Here is a 22,959-nt window from a genome sequence, read left to right on the forward strand (position 1 = left end):
GGACCTTACACACATTGCTATACTACGTGGGAGCACGGACCTAACACACGTTGCTGAACTACGTGCTAACACGGACCTCACACACGTTGCTATACTACGTGCTAACACGGGCCTTACATACGTACACATTGCTATACCAGGGGGCACTGCAACTAGGGCACAATTAACCCTAACCACCTAATGGTCAACACGATCACATTGGAACATTTCTTTATCGGCCTTGATTGGACCTATTTAATCTAATTTGTTACCACGTATTTAATTGATCTGCGGTGCGTGTGAGATGTGTTTGGTCAGTATTAAACCTAATCCGATTGGGAAGCTACATTACGGAGTGTAGAAAGACTTGATATTACTTGACGAAATTGCTGCCTGGACGGAAACATTTGCCCTGTATTCACAATAATCCGGAGTAAGAAAAGTGCAGATTTGACAGATTCCACTTTATATCAATCCTTGTGTGCTTTTTATATAAATTTCATTTAACATCGTTGACGTTTCTGATTTGCTTCTCTAATAACAATTCAGGACAGATGTAACACAGATCCTATTGATACGCATTTTGTATAGAACTAGCAGAGGGAGCCGTTACCAGAAATGCCGCTCGTCCCGAATCATTACCATTATTAATAATCGACACGCGTTTGTTGCTTTTAAGAAAACTACGGTTATAACGAACACGCTTATAACGAACTGATGGATATAACGAACTTACTTTTTGGTCCCGACTATTTGCTGTAGTTATGCTGTATATATGCTTATAACGAACTACGGTTATAACGAACTAAAATTAGTAGTCCCTTTGAGTTCGTTATAACCGTACTTTACTGTATATAGAATAGTAGCCAGAGCCATTTAAGTCGTCACAAATATACCTCTTTATGAATACCTTGAGAAACTAAGCACCTCGTACTTAGTCGTCCAATGTTAAAAATACATTTTCTAAAAACAACCAAACGTACCCGGAAGAAACAACAGCTATTATTATTCGTGACACTCATTTTGAAACTCAAAAACCGAAATCGGCAAGTGCTGTAAGTATTTTTTTTTAATCTCTCATTGCCTCCTCTGCTTCTCTGCATCATGATATAACAACATTTCCAGAGGCGTCGTTGGTATCTTACACATTTGTCAAAAAACAACAACAATGTCACATGCAGATATTTCTACAAAGTACATGGAAATAAGGGATATATGAACATGAAAGGCTGGTACTTATGTTGCAACATATCCTAAGCATTTGTTTATTCAGCACAATAACTCTTGACATCAGTAATTCGTGATTGGTCACATATCCTTAACATGAATTAAAGCTTGCCTCCAGCTAGACAACATGACCCTAACATGCGACATCACCACCCTACCACGAAGTAACTCTGACACAAGTTCTCGCTCAGCTCTTCTCAATATAATGTACCTATGTTCACGAGCCATAGCCAAGTAACGTCCTACTTCCAACTTAGGTTTGATGCGTGCCTGTCGCCATTATTGGAAGCACAACTGTGAATGTGTGCCGCTATCTGATTGAATGACACGGGGTTAATGTGATTTGAACCACAAACATCTTCTGTTCAACTCACGGCGTATGAATACTGTTCTTACTTTACTTACTTACTTTAATCCTTACGTATATGTAATTAATATTTTGACAGAAACAATCTCTTTAGATGGAGTTTTTATTAACTTCTGGCGATAGACACCCGGTTTCGGTATTACTTTCTCTAATGACGTTATGTATTACAATATGACGCTTTCTTTCTCCACGACTGAAAGTACTACTGAACAAAACAAAACAACAACAAAAAACCAACCCCAAAAAACCAAAACAACAACAACAACAAAAAACGAAACAAAAAACAACAAAAAACAAAAACGTAACATATTTTCAAGTATGCAGGTGTAATAATCGAAGGTCTAACGTCTGAAATGAAACCGGCGCAACTGAGTATCTGGTACTTGAAACCTGAAACCACAATGTTCATCAATGAAATGCTACTGACCAGTAATCCACATGTATGAAGAGGCGATGACCGCTGCTCTGGACGGAGTCTTCCATGTCCGAGTTCATGGTTGTTGAAGTACTGTTGATTGACAGCTGACAGACCCTCACCTGCAATCGATACACTATTGGTCAATGGATCACACCACACCAACCCTCACCTGCTACAACTACACTGGTGGTCTCTGGCTCACACCACACCAACCCTCACCTGCAATAACTACACTATTGGTCTCTGGCTCACACCACACCAACCCTCACCTGCAATAACTACACTATTGGCCTCTGGCTCACACCACACCAACCCTCACCTGCAACAACTACACTATTGGTCTCTGGCTCACACAACACCGACCCTCACCTGCAATAACTACACTGGTGGTCTCTGACTCACACCTCACCAACACTCACCTGCAATAACTACACTGGTGGTCTCTGAATCTGACCTATCCAACACTCATCTGAAATAACTACACTGGGGGTCTCTGGCTCACACCACACCAACCCTCACCTGCAATAACTACACTATTGGTCTCGGGCTCACACCACAGCAACCCTCACCTGCAATAACTACACTATTGGTCTCTGGCTCACACCACAGCAACCCTCACCTGCAATAACTACACTATTGGCCTCTGGCTCACACCACACCAACCCTCACCTGCAACAACTACACTATTGGTCTCTGGCTCACACAACACCGACCCTCACCTGCAATAACTACACTGGTGGTCTCTGACACACACCTCACCAACACTCACCTGCAATAACTACACTGGTGGTCTCTGGATCTGACCTCACCAACACTCATCTGAAATAACTACACTGGGGGTCTCTGGCTCACACCACACCAACCCTCACCTGCAATAACTACACTATTGGTCTCTGGCTCACACCTCACCAACACTCACCTGCATTACTACACTGGTGTTCTCTGATTCACACCACACCAACCCTCACCTGAAATAACTACACTTTTGGACACTGGCTCACACCACACCAACCCTCACCTGCTATAACTACATTATTGGTCTCTGGCTCACACCACACCAACCCTCACCTGCAATAACTACACTATTGGACACTGGCTCACACCACACCAACCCTCACCTGCTATAACTACACTGGTGGTCTCTGGCTCACACCACACCAACCCTCACCTGCAATAACTACACTATTGGACACTGGCTCACACCACACCAACCCTCACCTGCTATAACTACACTGGTGGTCCCTGGCTCACACCTCACCAACACTCACCTGCTATAACTACACTGGTGGTCTCTGGCTCACACCACACCAACACTCACCTGAAATAACTACACTATTGGTCACTGGCTCACACTACACCAACCCTCACCTGCAATAACTACACTGGTGGTCTCTGGCTCACACCACACCAACCCCCACCTGCAATAACTACACTATTGGTCACTGGCTCACACCACACCAACACTCACCTGCAATAACTACACTATTGGTCTCTGGCTCACACCGGACCAACCCTCACCTGCAATAACTACACTATTGGTCTCTGGCTCACACCACACCAACACTCACCTGCTATAACTACACTATTGGTCACTGGCTCACACCACACCAACCCTCACCTGCAATAACTACACTATTGGTCACTGGCTCACACCACACCAACCCTCACCTGCTATAACTACACTATTGGTCTCTGGCTCACACCACACCAACACTCACCTGCAATAACTACACTATTGGTCTCTGGCTCACACCACACCAACCCTCACCTGCAATAACTACACTGGTGGTCTCTGACTCACACCTCACCAACACTCACCTGTAATAACTACACTATTGGTCTCGGGCTCACTCCACACCAACACTCACCTGCGATAACTACAATATTAGTCTCTGGCTCACACCACACCAACCCTCACCTGCATTACTACAATGGTGGTCACTGGCTCACACCACACCAACCCTCACCTGCAATAACTACACTGGTGGTCTCTGGCTCACACCACACCAACCCTCACCTGCAATAACTACACTGGTGGTCTCTGGCTCACACCACACCAACCCTCACCTGCAATAACTACACTGGTGGTCCCTGGCTCACACCACACCAACCCTCACCTGAAATAACTACACTGGTGGTCCCTGGCTCACACCACACCAACCCTCACCTGCAATAACTACACTGGTGGTCTCTGGCTCACACCACACCAACCCTCACCTGCAATAACTACACTGGTGGTCTCTGGCTCACACCACACCAACCCTCACCTGCAACCGATACACTGGTGGTCCCTGGCTCACACCACACCAACCCTCACCTGCAATCGATACACTATTGGTCTCTGGCTCACACCACACCAACACTCACCTGCGATAACTACACTATTAGTCTCTGGCTCACACCACACCAACCCTCACCTGCAATAACTACACTATTGGCCTCTGGCTCACACCACACCAACCCTCACCTGCATTACTACAATGGTGGTCCCTGGCTCACACCACACCAACCCTCACCTGCAATAACTACACTGGTGGTCCCTGGCTCACACCACACCAACCCTCACCTGCAATAACTACACTGGTGGTCCCTGGCTCACACCACACCAACACTCACCTGCTATAACTACACTGGTGGTCCCTGGCTCACACCACACCAACCCTCACCTGCAACCGATACACTGGTGGTCTCTGGCTCACACCACACCAACACTCACCTGCAATAACTACACTGGTGGTCCCTGGCTCACACCACACCAACCCTCACCTGCAATAACTACACTGGTGGTCTCTGGCTCACACCACACCAACACTCACCTGCTATAACTACACTGGTGGTCCCTGGCTCACACCACACCAACACTCACCTGCTATAACTACACTGGTGGTCCCTGGCTCACACCACACCAACACTCACCTGCAATAACTACACTGGTGGTCCCTGGCTCACACCACACCAACACTCACCTGCAATAACTACACTATTGGACACTGGATCACACCACACAAACTCTCACCTGCTATAACTACACTATTGGTCTCTGGCTCACACCACACCAACCCTCACCTGCAATAACTACACTATTGGACACTGGATCACACCACACAAACTCTCACCTGCGATAACTACACTATTGGTTTCTGGCTCACACCACACCAACACTCACCTGCAATAACTACACTATTGGTCACTGGTTGACACCACACCAACCCCCACCTGCAATAACTACACTGGTGGTCTCTGACTCACACCACACCAACCCTCACCTGCTATAACTACACTATTAGTCTCTGGCTCACACCTCACCAACCCTCACCTGCAATAACTACACTGGTGGTCTCTGGCTCACACCACACCAACACTCACCTGCAATAACTACACTATTGGTCTCTGGCTCACACCTCACCAACACTCACCTGCAATAACTACACTATTGGTCTCTGACTCACACCTCACCAACACTCACCTGAAATAACTACACTATTGGTCTCTGGCTCACACTTCACCAACACTCACCTGTTATAACTACACTGGTGGTCTCTGGCTCACAACACACCAACCCTCACCTGCAATAACTACACTATTGGTCTCTGGCTCACACCAGTCCAACCATCACCTGCAATAACTACACTGGTGGTCCCTGGCTCACACCTCACCAACACTCACCTACTAACTACACTATTGGTCTCTGGCTCACACCACACCAACCCTCACCTGCAACCGGTACACTGTTGGTCTCTGGCTCACACCACAGCGACACTCACCTGCAACCGATACACTATTGGCCTCTGGCTCACACCACAGCGACACTCACCTGCAACCGATACACCATTGGCCTCTGGCTCACACCACAGCGACACTCACCTGCAACCGATACACTATTGGCCTCTGGCTCACACCAAACCATCTTCTAACAAATCCCAGAACAAATGATTGATATCACATGGAGATGAGTAAGAATGAGCCTTATCTCTTGGATTATTTTGCAACTATTCCTGTTCTATCGTAGGTAATGACTCATTAATGGAGTCCGATGTGGGGAATTTCAGTACATATTTAAATACATCGTCTGTGATTATAGACCCTAATGCGACTGTAACAAGACTCTAATACGACTCTGACAAGACCATGATGCCACTGCGATTAGAGTCTGATACCATTGTCATCCGTCTGGTATAAGACTGATATGTAATGGTGTAAGAATGACATAATAACAAATCGTATGTTTTCATTTCCCATCAAAGTGTATGTGACATGTAATGATATTTCCACATTTGAGGCATCAGTGACAAAAATGCTGTCTGATGCAATTCCCCATTTTTGACTTGTACCACATGTTCCCGTTTTTAAAAAAAATTGCCTTGCCTTTGCATGTCTTTGTGACGGACGCCACTGGAAGGGCAGGATACGCACACTTTCTCGAAACCACCTGGTAACATAACTATTTGATAGTGACAAATAAACACATGCTCAAGATATAATAAAAATCGTACAATGGGCTCTGGTTTTTGGGGTGATTTTATAAATGTAGAAAGTTTTTTTTCGCTTTTATATACTGTCATAATGTGAACTTCCAGTATGTCTACTTTAAGCCGGTTGAGTGGGCTCAAACGACTCCCCCTAAATTTGACTCTTGAGTCATCTGAGCCTAGGCATACGATAGTAGTTGTTTCAATACAGCTGCACCACATACCTCACCTAGATACCTTCTGAATCCAAAAGACGAAATTACTCCCAAGAAAAAATATACCCCTTTAATAATATCAATGTCTACGCTCAAGACAGTTAAAAACATACATACGCCTACTGCTACTTTACCGTTTGGAATAGAAGACTATTTGCAGATGAGATGTCAGTGTCTCCATCTAATCACGATATCAGTTAATACCAACACCACAGATACTGCACCTGTGTGCTTGGTAGGAATTGTATTCCTCGAACAATGAAATACACCAGCAAAGAAGGGCACTGAGTTACAATCCTACCCAGACTTATCTAATCATCACAATTCTATGGACATTGAGATGTAGTGTACAGTGACCATACATCGCACGCGGGTGTGATTCTCCTTACACGTTATGTACCACACCGCTACACAACGATCAGGTAATAACTAAATGCATCTTCCAGTCGGTTAGCTGTCGCGTTAATACATTGGGTTTGCGTAGGAAGACGCCTGCAAGATGAGACACCAATTAGCGAGAATCTCGATTAAACCTTGCTCTGGCGTTTTTAATTACGGATGAAATGTAACAGCGTGTGAACAAATGTGATTACATGTGTATTAAAAATGTGATTACATATGTATTACAAAAGCGAAACCCTATGTAGGTGTTTGTGATAAAGCACACGTAATCCTGGGATTTCGCAATTCAAAGAACTTTCGATGATATTTTAAGCTGTAAAGATCTTTCTTTCTTCGTCAAATGAACCGCGCAACGATGAGAGTTTTCAAACGGTGAGTAAAATTGTAATGAACAGCCAAGAGTCTTTGATGTCAAAGAAGTATATAATAACTAATCATACATAAATGGCAGCCGTTCTTTCACATGTTGCTTTGAACTTAAAATGCGTTTGGAATTAAATTTAGAATGAAACTGTATCGAAAATAATCTTTTCGTCTCACATTTGCTTTGAAATTAATTAATCATTGATTTCCTTCCTGTATTTAATTACTATAATGAACTCAACGTTCTTATATTTCTTCTTTACAGAACGCCAAACTAATATGCAGTCAAATAAAACGTAAAACCATTTCCCTATCTCTCCAATAAGCAGAGTCCCTTGTACGATTCCGACTATACCATGGGCATGCATTTCTGAATCACTATCAAATAGGGATGGTTCTAGGTGAGCGTATCCCGCCCAACCGGTGGCATTCGTCACAAACGCACCCAAACCAAGTCAAGTGTTCACATGAACGATCACAGAAACATATGGTGCCAGTCCCAATAAGGAATTGCATCGGACATCAAAGTCATATACACTGAATATCTAGTAAATGCGAAACCCGGAATTTCACCGCGACAAGCAAACGGTTGAACCACTAGGCTACCCTACTGGTCTTTAAATCATTGAACTGTGGTTAGAGTCACCTGTACTTATCATTACTGTCGATGGATAAAACAGGAAGGACATGGCTATGGTTTGTCCAGATGGGAAGGACGATGGGCGTTTAAATCAGCTGCCTCCCGCGGGCAGAGCGACCTGTTATATCTAGAGTCGTTATCGCTACTTTCACGGTAAAGTGATCATCTCTCAGTGTTAATGGTGGGAGAATGCATTCAGGCGAAACGGATGAAGGTTTTGAAAACATCAAGGTCATTGGAGTGGCAAATACGTGTCGATTTAATCTTAACAGATGCATTGTACCATCATCACGATTTTAACTTCTTAACCTGTGTTTTGTGTTCACTCTCTGGAGACCATGACCATCACCCTTGTGCCAGGCACACGGTGTCACCACAGTATTAAAATCATTCGAGAGTGTAATCTAACAAATATTATATGTGGGATAACGCTTTCTTAGTAAAGTACAGATTCTAGTACATTTTTGGAGTTGAGTCCTGTCCGGGATTCGAACCCACACTGCCAGAGTGAGGCGACTTATCGCCAGTACACAAAGTCAGCGACTTAACCGTCGTGTGTCCTGTATTGCTTATTCTGTTTTGTGTGTTCTGTAGTGCTTGTTTTGTGTTGTGTGTCCTGTATTGCTTATTCTGTGTTGTGTGTTCTGTAGTGCTTGTTTTGTGTTGTGTGTCCTGTATTGCTTGTTGTGTGTTGCTTGTTGTGTGTCGCGTGTTGTGTGTCCTAGTTTGCTTGTTGTGGGTTGTGTGTTATGTGTTATGTCTCGTCTGGACCGGAAAATCCAAAGGTTGATATCATGAACAACGGTCTAGTTGGCTGGAGTACGATGACACGCAATCAACAAAGGAACCGATTTTGACCACCCGATCCACTTCAGTGGGCTGTAAAAACAAACACCTGTGCGTTCGGGACCTATTCCAACCCCGGCACATGGGTGAAAGTGTAAAGTGTACCCGATCCAGTAAGTCGACTTTTCGAATCCGGTACCCCCCCAATCCGGTACACCCCCCCCCCCCCCCACACACACACACACACACACACACACACTCACCTGGAACCCACCCCCCAGTGTATAACGCTGCTTTTGTACAAGTGAGTAACCATTGTTTTACGCCGTAGTAAGCAACATTCAAGCGAAATCGCGGCAAAATGAAAATAATCAACTCTGGGCCGAGCAAACCCGTGGTTGAACGGATGAGCAACGCACCACAACTTGGAGGCACAACGGCGCACAACCAGTCACTGTACCCGTTTAGAGGATGTTACCACAGGCATGAGGCACAAGATAATATTCTATCCCCGGCTCCCAAGGGGCCTTTTCACGTCGTAGTAATACGATCGATTTATCGTGTTATTGGTAAAGAAACAAGAATTATTTTTCATTCTTTCAAAATGAAAGAATGTTATACCCAATAGCGAGTCAATGAATGTTTCCAAATCTTAAAAAAAACACGAATTTGAGCGGATATTTCCTTTCATATATTATAGGGTTAGGTGGATCGAATGTATATAATGATGACAACATCAGAGGAAGCGCTAAGATAGCTTTATGGAACGGGACCTAAGACTATAATCCAGAAGTATAATTCACCGATTGCCACGCACCGACGCCACCCCAAGTATAAGCGAGTATAAAGAAGAGTATTGGGGGAGTATAACAATGCGGATGTCCTTAATAAGATAGGACAGACTTAGAAATTCATAAAAACACCAATGAACTCATATAAAAGATAAGTTGCATAATATGCATAAATCCATTACAAATATAATTGATGAATGAAACCTTCAACTGATTTTTTTCACTTTGTTTTGTATGTGTCACATACATAATCATGTGATCGTTTAAAATATAATTTAGAATATAAATGTATTTTTCACAAATGAAAATATTTGCCGACTACAGTGTCTCTCGTCTCACAGGAAATTGAGACACACATTCCTGTACACAGTAAATTTCGTGTACACAACTGGTATAAGATAGTGTGAACAGGGACATGAGTAACAAAATAGCCCACAAGCCATGTGGGGAATCTATTCCGGGCCTTCGGCGTGACGAGCTGGAGCTTTAACCACTAGGCTATCCCATCGCCCCCATGAATCATTAAAGGAAGATGGAGACAAATGAGCGGCTAAAGCCTCCACCAGATGTTTTACAACTTCAAAGCAGCGAGACAGACAACACAACCGAAATAGACGTAGAAAAATCGTTGGACGAGAGTTTGGTCCCAGTATACACTCAACGTCGGGATAGACTCTCTGTAACATAATACACAGTATCACCTTTCATCACCCTTGGTCGTACTTGCCATCTTGAAAATAAAATCTTCTATTTCCAGATAAAATGATATTAAGGATGATAATCGTTTATGCATTATTGACTAATTTCTCAAAGGATCGCGCTTTCCATTTATCATCTTCTATTGATCTGAAAGGAGGGTAGCCAGGATGAGATACCTTCTATAAACTAATCCCAGTGACAGCGTTGAAGTTTCCAGCTTACAGATTATAAGGTTATCGATATGATAGCGTTGCGATTAGGCACAGCATTTTTTCTTGCCATGTTGCAGGTTCATATGGTCATAGTCGTTATTGGCAAAGACGCATTGTGTATATCCTATGAGCTGAATGTACCAAAAACCGTTTCTTGTGAGTCTGTATGATGGTGCATAACACTCCAAAGCTTAAGCTTCCAAAACGTTTTATGGTAGGCGTGTTGAGGACAATTCCAAATTTGACGCATCAGCGACAAAAATGACGGTCGATGCAGTTTGTTCAGGTGAACACTTGAGTTGCCTTTGTATGTGTTTGTGACCTTGGGGCAGGATACGTTTATCTTATCGCGAACACCTGGGATCGTGACTGTTTGATAGTGACTCACTAACACACACTCGTTACACAGAATCGAACAATGGACTCCGCTTTCAGCAGAGATCTTCTTATTATGGACATGTTTTGTCGCTTTTATTCACGCCATTAGGTTCTACTACACCAAATCAGAACCAGTTTGGACAGTGCGGTTTTCAGTGCAGATCTAGAGATATCTGCAGGCTGTGATTGGAGGATATTGTGTAAGATTTCTATGTCTTTTAAATGTACATCCATCCAGTTATTAAAACTGGATTTTTTTATATTTAGTACTGTCTTTTTCAACATGCTGACTTATGCTGAATGTGACCACAGCTATTTTCAAGTAGGTGACATTTGGTGCGAAACTGGGGGTGGTGTGTTTAGCTTCCTGTACTCGGAAAAGGAGCTGGTCTCTTTTTTTTAGTTTTTATTGCTGCTCTAAGGCCAAACTGTGCACACACGTACAGGTAAAAGCTGTTGAATGCTTACTAGTTATTTAAAAAAATATATAACGTTACTATAGAAGTCTATGGGAAAACATTTGGTTGTGTGTAACCATTACGTATTGTCGGTGTTGTCCTTAAACGCCATTTTACTCTCTCCACACCTACATCACTAGATTTTCTGACCAAGATGCGACAGTTTACAGGTCGCCCTCAAATAGCTTGAATGTTGCTGAGTGCGGTGCTAAAATCAAATTATTTCTTACAGGATATCAAAATTCGTAATTCAACACGATCGCCGAGCGACCATTTTTTATTTTCAAAGTAGTCCACATTAAAACATGTTTGATAAGACTGCATGGTTGTTTACATTTGAAATTAAGACAAAACCATACAGGTTCCACTCACACACAAAATAATTTCACGAATCAGGATATGCCCTGCTCCTGTGTCCGTCAAAAGAGACGTGGTATTGACTTCGGAGACTGCTCGTACAGATCAGAGGAAACTCGACACCGCTCTCGAGGCTATTCCGTCGACTCCCTGTGAATATATGTATTAGACCCATGTTTTTCCTTGAAATCCTTTGGACATGAAAAATATTGAAAGATTAAACACTTCCGCTGTTCCACACAAGGCCATTAGTGTAGGAAGAAAGTATGTGTAACTTCGATAACTCCCCTGACCGCTAAAGGCAGCTTTTTACTCCCTTCGAATTTACATTACCATCAGCAACTTACCCAAACCTACCATCAAATCCTTCTGTAACTTTTAAACTGTGGATGAAAATGGTCTTCAGATTATCGATTTCGGAGGAGTGTAAGATATTACGGAGTCAAGGACGCCATAGCCATCAGGAAAACATACTTATTACGAGTGAAAGGTTCGGTAATCTTATGACCTGACACTCAGAATCGTTTATCGAAATGGAATACGTGAAAATCAATCGATACAGTTTGACTGCCTTCCCCAGAGAGTCCACAGTAATATCCACGATCATGTGTTCCGTGTCTGGCGCAAAGAAATACCAGTTTCTTAAGGCCACAAGTAACCTTTTAAAAAGGGCGTCATCGGAAAACCATCTCATACTTTGCAATCTCAAAATGTCTAGGTGCAATTTAAAGACTGGTTTATCGTTTCCAGTAAACTAGTACTGCCTCATTTACTACAAGTCACAAACACGCCTCAATGCATTTTAGACGATGATGAAGTAATTACTCTTGTATATGTATCAATACATCACCAAACCTATATAGGGATAAGCAGGACAGAAGTGGCACAGTGGTCTACGGTAGTGTCTCGCTGTGTAGTGATATGTCCATTAGCTTACCAGAACAAGCATGATCTGTATTCGAATTCCAAATTGCCAAATTATTACCCTTGGTCTGTCAGCCCCATACCTATGCTCTGCAGCATCTGTGTAATGGTGTATTTATTAGTTGTACCAGAACCCTCATGTCGTGAGTTCGAGTCCCAAATTGCAAAATCATTCCCTTGGTACATCAACAAGCCTTTGCTCGTGGGTTTCAGCTATGTGGTAAACGTGTACGACATGCGTCAAATGTTCTCCCATTAATCTGACATTAAGCTGTTGTATCATGAAATACTGTTCAAAAGTCTTGAAACCCAAATCACTGACACTGGACCAAGCAGCGTGACATTCAAAGTGAGCTCCGTGGTTTGGTTTGGTTTGGTTTGTTGTTTTACGCCGCACTCAGCAATATTCCAGCTATATGACGGCGGTCTGTAAATAATCGAGTCTGGACCAGACAATCCAATGAGTGATGTCATGAGCATCGATCCACGCAATTGGGATCGATGACATGCTTCAACCAAGTCAGCGAGCCTGACCACCCGATCCCGTTAGTCGCCTTTTTCCGACAAGCATAGTCGCCTTTTACGGCAAGCATGGGTTGCTGAAGACCTATTCTACCCCGCATCTTCACAGGTCGAGCTCTGTGGAGTCAGGCTATATTTATCTGACAACACGCACCAAACGCACATGTACTGGTCAACCAGTATCATATTATATCTTAACAAAGCGGTTTCGATTTCCGGTTCAGCTTGATTATGTTTCGTGATTTGTCATTACCATACTCAGGTTCATAGTGCTAGGATCCCTAAATAGAACGAGAGGTTTGAATCTAAACGACAGTCTTAGCATTTAGAAGCAAGGGTTCCTCTGTAAAGCACCATCGAGAGTATTTGTCAAACCATATGACAGTTTTAGCATTGAGAACCACGGGTCTATTTCTAAAGGACCATCGATAGACTGTGTCAAACTATATGAAGACACCATTGAGATGCACGGGTCCCTTCTAAGGGACCATCGATAGACTATGTCAAGCCATATGTCAGTCTTAGCTTGGAACGAAACCCCAACCCGTTTAACATAGCGGTCTTTGTTCCATGACCATCGTCAATCTGTGTCAAACTATATTTGTATTATAAACTAGGGACCAGTTCCAAAACGCAATTGCAATTTTCGTAAGTTTATATTGTAGTATACTTGCGACAGATGTAGGGCTACAATCGCTTAGTAAAAAGGGTCCCCGGTTCACAAAGCAATCAAGGCTACGACTACGAGTTTAAGCTAAAGTATATAATTTAAGATCACTGTAGCACTACAGTCCCTTTCGAACCGGATCGACCGCCTCCGTGGTCTAGTGGAAGAGCGTCCCACCGGAGAGCGGAAGGTCCGGGGTTCGATCCACGGCCGCGTCATACCAAAAGACGTTAAAAGATGGTACTTGTTGTTACCCTGTCTGGCGCTCGGCATTAAGGGGCTAAAACAACGACTGGTCGGCTCGGAGTCAGTATACTGTGTCTGAGTGGGGTATTCATGTTAAACTGCGGCATGGTATCTCAGTGAGCTAGCACTATAAATCGGCATCAGTCCGGACTAGTACAAGCAGCCACACAAACACGTACATGTACGTCGCTATATAAGTGCAATAATCTTGGAAGCGACGTTAAACCCCATTTCACCTCACCTCGAACCAGATCACTGATCGAAAATTGGTATAGAGGCCAACATAGAGTTAAGATTTTTTTCTTGTTTTATCAATATGATGTAAAAGTGTTTTACCTGAGCTTCAAGGTAAGGTTGCACAGCAGTGGGTCGCGCGCTGGTACATCTCCGCTTCTACTGGAGGCACAGCTCCCTGATCGTGGTGTTAAGTCCGCATCATCACCATTTAGTATGTTGACATATGGCTTCACACACAGCTCCTATTGATAATTACACATAGTTTAATGCTCCACCAAGGATCGATTAATACTACTAAGTCAGACAGATGGAGGGCAAACACTGAAGCTCCATTACCTACTTGATCAATACACACTGATTAACATTTATATTGCATTGCAAATATTCATCTTCTCTATGAAATACTTAAGGGATTGATTTTTCCTGATAAATCATGCTCAGTGACACATATGTAATAGTAGCTTCTGTCAAGGAAACTGTAATAGAACGTTCGATTTTGATAATACGAACCTCCTCAAGTGTTAAATTATTCTTCACTTGTTTACCGATTAATTTTGGCTTTGTGACCTGTGGTCAGCCAGCCTTACTAAGGATATCCTCAACCTGAAGGAGTTAAATAGTCTGTCGGAACTAGGCTGGTAGGTTAGCCTATGGATTTGAACGTTCGCTCGTCACGTTGTGTGAAGCCCATTTCTGAAGTTACCCGTCGTGATTTTGTTGGAGTATTGCTAAAAGCGGCTTAAAACTATACTTACTCACCCACTCGTTCGTACTACTACTACTACTACTACTACTACTACTACTACTACTACTACTACTACTACTACTAGGTGTAAATCCGTTTCTCAAGTACTAAACTGGCGGGCAAAGGAGAGTATAGTCATTTCATCTTTGTTTCATTTTTAGCCATCATTAAACATGGGTCCGTACTTTCTTTAGCCCGACAGTTTTGGTTAAAGGTTAAAATTTTTGTCAAATATTCTAACGTCGATGGATGAAACTTAAAAACTAGTTCGTAGGGTAAAACAAAATGAAAGTAAAGAAAACGGTATTGCTTTGCAAATCAGACGCCAATGGGCTTCTTTTCTTCCACTATTGAACAAGTGTTTTTCCTGACTGAATTTTGATTCGAGGAAAGTAGACAGAAGAAAAAACTCAAACGTTCTCTTACATTGGTCCTACTTTGGATTGGCGGGGCTGTAACCAAGTAAAAATGAAAAACTGCTTTCACAAGTATGGAATAAACATGGATGCCCGTATGAAGACTTATCAAACTGTCTTGGTCAGAGTCATGGCTAAGTGTGTCGAAACTAGGTGTTAATGGAGGTCTTCGTGAGGATTATGAATCATAATATGACCCCAGCAGTACGTGCTTTTAGTATGAGCCGTCTGACATGGGGATCTGTTGGACCCGACTCATACTGTCACCGTTGATTGGTGCACATGCTATCAACCCCCACATGGTGTGCCCAGCCCAGACTCGACTATTCACAAGCCACTGTGCTATGTTGACATAATGCTGGCTGCGGCGTACAATAACACCAAGTTACTCACCAAAGTGTTATAAGTCATAGTTTCATCTTGCAGATAGACATTCAGAAGTAATAATCTTAGCAACTGTTACTTTTCAAACATATTTCTCAGATACCATTTGAAAGAAAATCTCGCTCAAATACATCACTATTTTTAGGATAGAGCCCAAACGCATCTCTTCTTTCAAACTAGCTTAATTTTAAATCAAGTATATATTTCAAGCGAAAAGGTACCCTGAAGCATCTAACCTCATTGCCCTGACCAGTGAAAAAATCACACTCAAATGAGTCTCTTTTTAGAACATATACCGAATCACGTCACTCCTTTCAAACCAGCTTATTTATAAATCAAGTCTATATCTCCTGCAAAAACGTACCCCGAAGCATGTCACCTCATTGCTCAGTTCTACTGGCTTCTCCCGCCGCCTGGTGATCTTGCAAATGTTTTTTGAAACGGAAAAAGTAGTGATAAATCTTCCGGAAGGGTTCCCTTTAGTTGGTTCTCGATTCTAACGCTTAGTCTAATCTTGATATTGCTATGTTGACCCGACCACCAAGATGGTTAGAAGCACTTTCCTTAAAGTCGGGCTCAAGCCGCATGACTGCATCTCTAAATGGTCATTGGCAAACGGCGCCATACACTACCTGTTCAGTACGTGCTGCACTAACTGGTCATTACTTATGGACCAGTGTTATCGAAGTTATATCCGCGGGATTTAACATAGCGTCATAATGGGGTCTGATGCAACTATAATAAGGTCAGCGTGTTTCTGTCCCCGTTCCTGCTCATGTGCACATTCCACCCCGGTTGCAGTGGTACCATCCACCTACTCGTATAAACTCCAACAAAGATATCATTCTTTATTCATTTTAGCAACCATTCCATTCTTAATATATTCTAGCAATGGTTCATTTTCACAACATTCTAACAATGGTTGATTCTTGATGTATTCTGAAAACGATTTCATCCTTTATACATTCTTGCAATGGTTACTTCTTGACATATTCCATCAATGATTAATTCTTGACATATTCTGACAATGATTTCATTCTTTATACATTCCTACAATGATTTGTTCTTAGTACATTCTAACAATGCCTTATTTGTACAACATTGTATTAATTGTAACTTTTTGATATATTCTAACGATGGTTCATTTTTACTACATTCTAACAATGGTTACTTCTTGATATATTCTGACAATGGTGTCTTTCTTACGACATTGTAACACTGTTTTTTTACCACGTTGTAACCATGGTTACCTCTAATATTATTCTAACAATGGTTCATTCTTATTATATTCTAGCAATGGTTACTTCTTGATATATTTCATCAATGATCAATTCTTGATATATTCTAACAATGATTTAATTCTTTATACATTCTGACAATGATTGGCTCTAACTACATTCTAACAATGCCTTATTTGTACTAAATTGTAACATTGGTTTATTTATAGTACATTGTAACAATGGTTTATTCGTAGTACATTCTAACAATGCTTTATTTGTACAACATTGTATTAATGGTTATTTCTTGATATAGTCCAACAATGGTTCATTTTTACTACATTCTAACAATGGTTACTTCTTAATACGTTCTAGCAGTGGATCAATCTTACTACATTGTAAAAATGGTTTATTCTTACAACATTCTGAAAATGTTTCATTCTAACTACAGTCTGTAAATGGTTAATTCTTTATATATTCTAGTGATGTTTTATTTCTACTCCATTGTAACAATGGTTTATTTGTACTACATAGTAAGTACAATGGTTACTTTTTCATATATTCTAACAATGGTTCATTCCTACTACATTGTAACCACGGTTCGTAAATTTATCAATCTAACAAATATATATTCATTCTTAACACATGCTAACAATGATTCTTTCTTGATTTAGCACAATGTCACTAATAAAATATCACCCAATATATGTGTACATATATAACACATTTATTCCAATACTATTCACTGAACAACTAACAAATCATTTTTGTTCTTACTTCCTACTCATGGATGTAACTACAGTATCCTTTGCTAACCGTATTTTGTGGAAAGGTTACTAATCTTAAGTACCTCAATCAGTGTGTACTGTGTACATGCACTAGTGCACTCCAATCTTGACCGGAAGACTTATGTGCAGGGGTGCCTGAATTGGTGTGCATAATAAAGCTACACTTTCTGTTGTTATTAGTCATGAATCACTGTTGGCATTAATCACTGTAGGCATTTCTCACTGTAGGTATTTGTCAATGTAGGCATTACTCACTGTAGGCCTTTGTCACTGTAGGCATTAGTCAATGTAGGCATTTGACACTGTAGGCGTTTGTCAATGTAGGCATTAGTCACTGTAGGCCTTTGTAACTGTAGGCATTAATCATTGTAAGCATTTGTCATCGTTGGCACTTGTCTCTGTAGGCATTTGTCATTGTAGGTTTTAGTCACTGTAGGTATTTGTCACTGTAGGCATTAATCATTGTAGGCATTAATCATTGTAGGCATTGGTCAATGTAGTCATTTGTCACTGTAGGCATTTGTCATCGTTGGCATTTGTCTCTGTAGGCATTTGTCATTCTAGGCACTTGTCACTGTTGGTATTTGTTACAGTAGGAATTAATCATTGTAGGCATTTGTCACTGTAGGCATTAGTCATTGTCTGTCGTAGTCACTGTAGGCACCAGAGACCACTCTCTCTCTACAAAAGGCGGTTAGAAAGGGGACGGACATGACCGTTACAATATCAAGAGGACATTGAAACCAAAATAATAATAACACCCACAAAACCCTCAAATAATTCTCGTACCCCGTTCTTGACCAAAATGTGGATTTCAATTGACGATGTCGATACCTTGGTAAAGTGGTATTATTTAACAAAGTCGATGAAAAGTTTACGAAATTAAAGTTTCTCAACAGCTGACGTGTTATATGCCGTGTGAACGATTGTTTTTCAGGCAAATCAATAGTGTTTGGTTTTGTGCGCTTTCAATATTAGCACTACGAGTGACAGGCTGTGTAGAAGTCTAGGTGACTGACTTTTCGTAACCGTCATAGGGGACCAGTTTATAAGAATGTCAAGATTTTCAGATTTGTTCCCGAAAGATTATATATAGCAATGAAACCGCTGTTGCTAATGTGTTTGAATTGGTATTTTCATGCTGAAATTGACTGGAAATCCTTGCGATTTCTAAATTCCTAATATACCCTTTGGGGAGAATACCAAGGGGCGTAAGGGGGAGCGTATCCTCTCCCGACGGTAGCACCCGTCACAAAGAGAGTACCCGTCACAAATACGCCTAATGTTATCGCCGAATTTTATATTTAGCCCAAACTAGGCTCATGCATGTCTAAAATAAGGAGTAATATGCGAAATGCCTGACTGACTTTTACTTTTAAACTGCCCTCAACCGCTCCTCCACACACACGCACACACGCACGCACGCACGCACGCACGCACTAGTGAAAATCTCCTACTGAAAGTAGATTGTTGAGAGTTTAGGAAGTCTTATTTCTCCAGGTATATTCTGCCAACGGCCAGTCTCTTCGGCTAGTTGTGATTTGACGTAAGGACTTTTCCGTTTTGTATAATTTTAACTGCTATTTTGACTTTTACGCCCAATGAATCAGTTTAGTCGGATAATCGAGGCTGGTTTTTCTCTGTCGTTGGCGTTTTATATACTAGTACTCTCTGCATAAAATAGAAAAGCCAAAGTAGTAAAATGGTCAATATCTGTCCGAGTGCTGCCGACATGAAGACAAAATTAATACCAAAATGAATTGGTTATCTCTTCATGGATTGGGATTGATTTGTGTGGAAAGAATGAGGCACTGCAGAAATAGGGTGACAAAAAGGAACAATCGCAAAAACACAACCACGTGAGAGTCTGGCGCCGAAGAACACCAACATGACATGCACGTGCAACATCACGTTTTGTGCTAGAAAAACGTTGGGTTTTCTTTTGTATACCATCACAATCTTATAGCAAGTGAACAGGGAAAACAGGCTGCGACTGACGTTAGCCAAAACCAACAACGCCGTCGGTCCGCTGCAAACAGCAGAATCATCTTCAGCTATAGCCAGGTTTTCCACGAAGCACCAAGCATCATTACAAGGTAGGTGTCGTGTTTACAGGCGCCGTGTGGGACGTTATGCACGAAACTGCATACAGAAAGTGGACAGATTTGGTGGTTTTAGTGATGTGGGTAGAAACAGACTAGGTGTATGTTGTGGGGAATTTAACGGCACAACGTTACATTTCGGGATCTGATTGCTGCAATAGGACGACGATGCCAGTCAGTTTGGGACTCTGATAGTGGCCATACAAGATATTGCGAACAGATTACCTTGAAAATCTACTGTTCCATGTATGTCATATGGAAACTGGGCCAATGACACTGATGTGTGCCAATTTTGAACAACCAATTACCATCTGTTGATTATTTATATGATATATAAAATTTACATCTGAAATCACTTTTGCGTTCTTTGCTTTGCGGAATATATTATATTGTCTTAACAAAGTGCGTTATTTAACGGTTGCCGTGTTTTAGTTACAATACGGCTAGCTGTGGGGTAAACCAACGTGCATTCACACACTCTTATCAATAAAGGGGGTACACTGTATATTACAGTCAATGAGTAAAATGCGATTCACTTAGGCAATTTCTAAAATGCCTCAATCTTTTATTCAGTTTGAAAAGCCTGTCCCTTGATTTGACAGACTGACTGAAGTTCAAAACGGCTTTAAAATATCACAACATACTTATTGTACAAGGAATAGAGGCCAAAAACAAGACATACGTTGACTTTCGTTTTTTTTTATTCCTATTATTTTCAGTCAGAAGGTGATGAAATTCAATGTGAAAATGTTTGGATTTCGTTATTATGATATAATAAATGGACATATGTTTTAGTTAATTTGTAAATAACTGTATTATTAAGCGTTTTATAAATTGAATGGAATGGACAAGGCGTCGCACAAAGTCCGGTGGGATATCTGTCCATATCTCCTGGAGCATGTTTCGAAGTTCCTGGAGTATCTGTGGAACACGTGGTTGGCGTCGAAGGCGCCGATCCATCTCATCCCACATGTGCTCGATTGGTGAAAAATCAGGTGAGCGAGACGGCCAGGTGATGACATTCACGTTGTTTTGTTGAAGAGAATCCTGAACAAGTCGAGAAATATGAGGCCGGGCGTTGTCATGTTGAAAGGTAATGCCTGGGCCATGACGACGCAAAAACCGTAGAACAACAGGGTCGATGTCCATTGAGATTTCCCTCTACCACTATCAAACGGTTCCTCTGTCTTGCTGTAATCCCACCCCATACCATAACGCTGCCGCCTCCGAACCGATCTTCTTCCATGACACAATGATTAACGAAACCTTCACCCCGACGTCGGTACACTCGAATCCGTCCATCGCTGTGGCTGAGGTGAAAACGAGACTCGTCAGTGAATAGAACTTGTCCCCACTGCATGGCCGTCCAGCGTAGACACTGTCTGCACCACTGTATTGGTTACACTTGGCCTGCCACTCCGAGGATGGTCTCTGACTGCATTCGTCTGTTGCCAATGTTGCCATAAACACCAAATGGAGTTTCTGTGGACGTTAAATTGTCTGGCAACATCACGTTGACTCGATCCTGCTTCAAGCATACCAATGGCTCGCAGACGCTCATTTTCGGACAGGCTCGGCAATTCGTAATGTTGAATAATTGCGAAATTTTGTTGTTTTTCTGAGTGCTTGTTGTCAGCACGATGCTAAACAATGCATATGGATTCCCGTTAACGCACATGTTTTTATACCCATTATTGGGTAGTGAAATGCATGGGGCTTGCATAAAAGTCAACGTTTGCATGGAATGCATGTTTTTTTCTGTAGCAGTTGCGTTTTTGTGACTTGATTCCATACATGTACTAGAATATTGAAAACCAAACTTTACTTGTTTGAAAAATACACTAAAATATTGATGTCACGGAACTTTTGTTGTTGAGTAAATTTTACAGTTAATTCTTTTAGTAATTTAATGAATTTAATTACCTATCTAACGACGGAAAGAATCAATTACTACAGCGGTTACGCTTACAGCATCTAAATGTGTAATACCATATGTCATTGTCAGTCAAGGCTGTGTATGTGGGCGTCTGAGATTCCGTATGCCTTACATAATGTACCTATTATGAGTAACGGAAAAAAACAACACATCCGGTAATTTAAAAAAAATATTCTTTCATCTTCGTTATCAGCCTACTTTTCTTGCGTGAAACTGACAAGATATTTTCCAAGAATATCACTACAGCTGTGATCTTCCTGTTTTACACAGATACGACTTTAATTAGAAGGGTTTTTGACATTGATATTGTGATATATTGACGACGAACACGATCAATACGCTGTGTAAGATGGCAGCGTTATCGATGGACGTGTGTTAAAATACCACATTGGCCATGGCATCAGAAACTTCAGACACACGATCTTATTTTCGATAAAAAATCCTTTAATTAGTAGATTACAAAAATAGAAAATGTGAAAAGAATATGCAGTAAAAGCAATAATATTTCAAAATTACAATTTCTGGTGAAAAAGCCAAACAACTTTAAACATCTTCGGAACGAATATTTGATTGATAATTTTTAACCCAAACCTATTCGAGATGTAATATTTTCTAGTTGAAGAGTAATAATCCCTGTGACTACATCCCAGTGTTTTTGTGGCCTATTATTCGGAAGAGATCATGTTTGAAAAAATGAACTACAGCCCGGATACCCGATTAAAGTATCGCGCAAAACGATTAAATTCTTTAAAGATGATATTTACATAATATACAGTGACTAGTCGTTCATCCGGACCGTACCGGCTCAAATTTGTTTTGTGGCATTAACACATATTCGGATAAACACAAATTCGATTAACATATATTCGGATTAAAGAATCGTTGTTGAATAGTACTGATCCATGTATGAATGAATGAGTGAGTGTGTGAGTGAGTTGGTTTAACGCCGCTTTTAACACTATTCAAGCTATATCACGGCGTGTCAGCTTAATGTGGGAGGAAAGCCCGAAGTGT

General features: G+C 41.5%; 1 long non-coding RNA gene across 1 annotated transcript in view; it reads right to left on the minus strand.

The window, feature by feature from the left end:
• The window catches only part of LOC124127506, a 30,033-nt gene extending 15,339 nt beyond the window's left edge, over positions 1-14,694 (minus strand). Inside the window, exons 1-2 of the long non-coding RNA XR_006859976.2 lie at positions 14,457-14,694; positions 2,001-2,110 (exon numbers count right to left, since the gene is read on the minus strand). This is a non-coding gene — a long non-coding RNA (uncharacterized LOC124127506). The remainder of the gene's footprint in view (positions 1-2,000; positions 2,111-14,456) is intronic.
• Between the last annotated feature and the right edge of the window lie 8,265 nt (positions 14,695-22,959).

Source organism: Haliotis rufescens, unplaced genomic scaffold (assembly GCF_023055435.1).
Source record: "Haliotis rufescens isolate VD_foot unplaced genomic scaffold, xgHalRufe1.0.p SCAF_5, whole genome shotgun sequence".
In the NCBI taxonomy this organism is placed as follows: domain Eukaryota; kingdom Metazoa; phylum Mollusca; class Gastropoda; order Lepetellida; family Haliotidae; genus Haliotis; species Haliotis rufescens.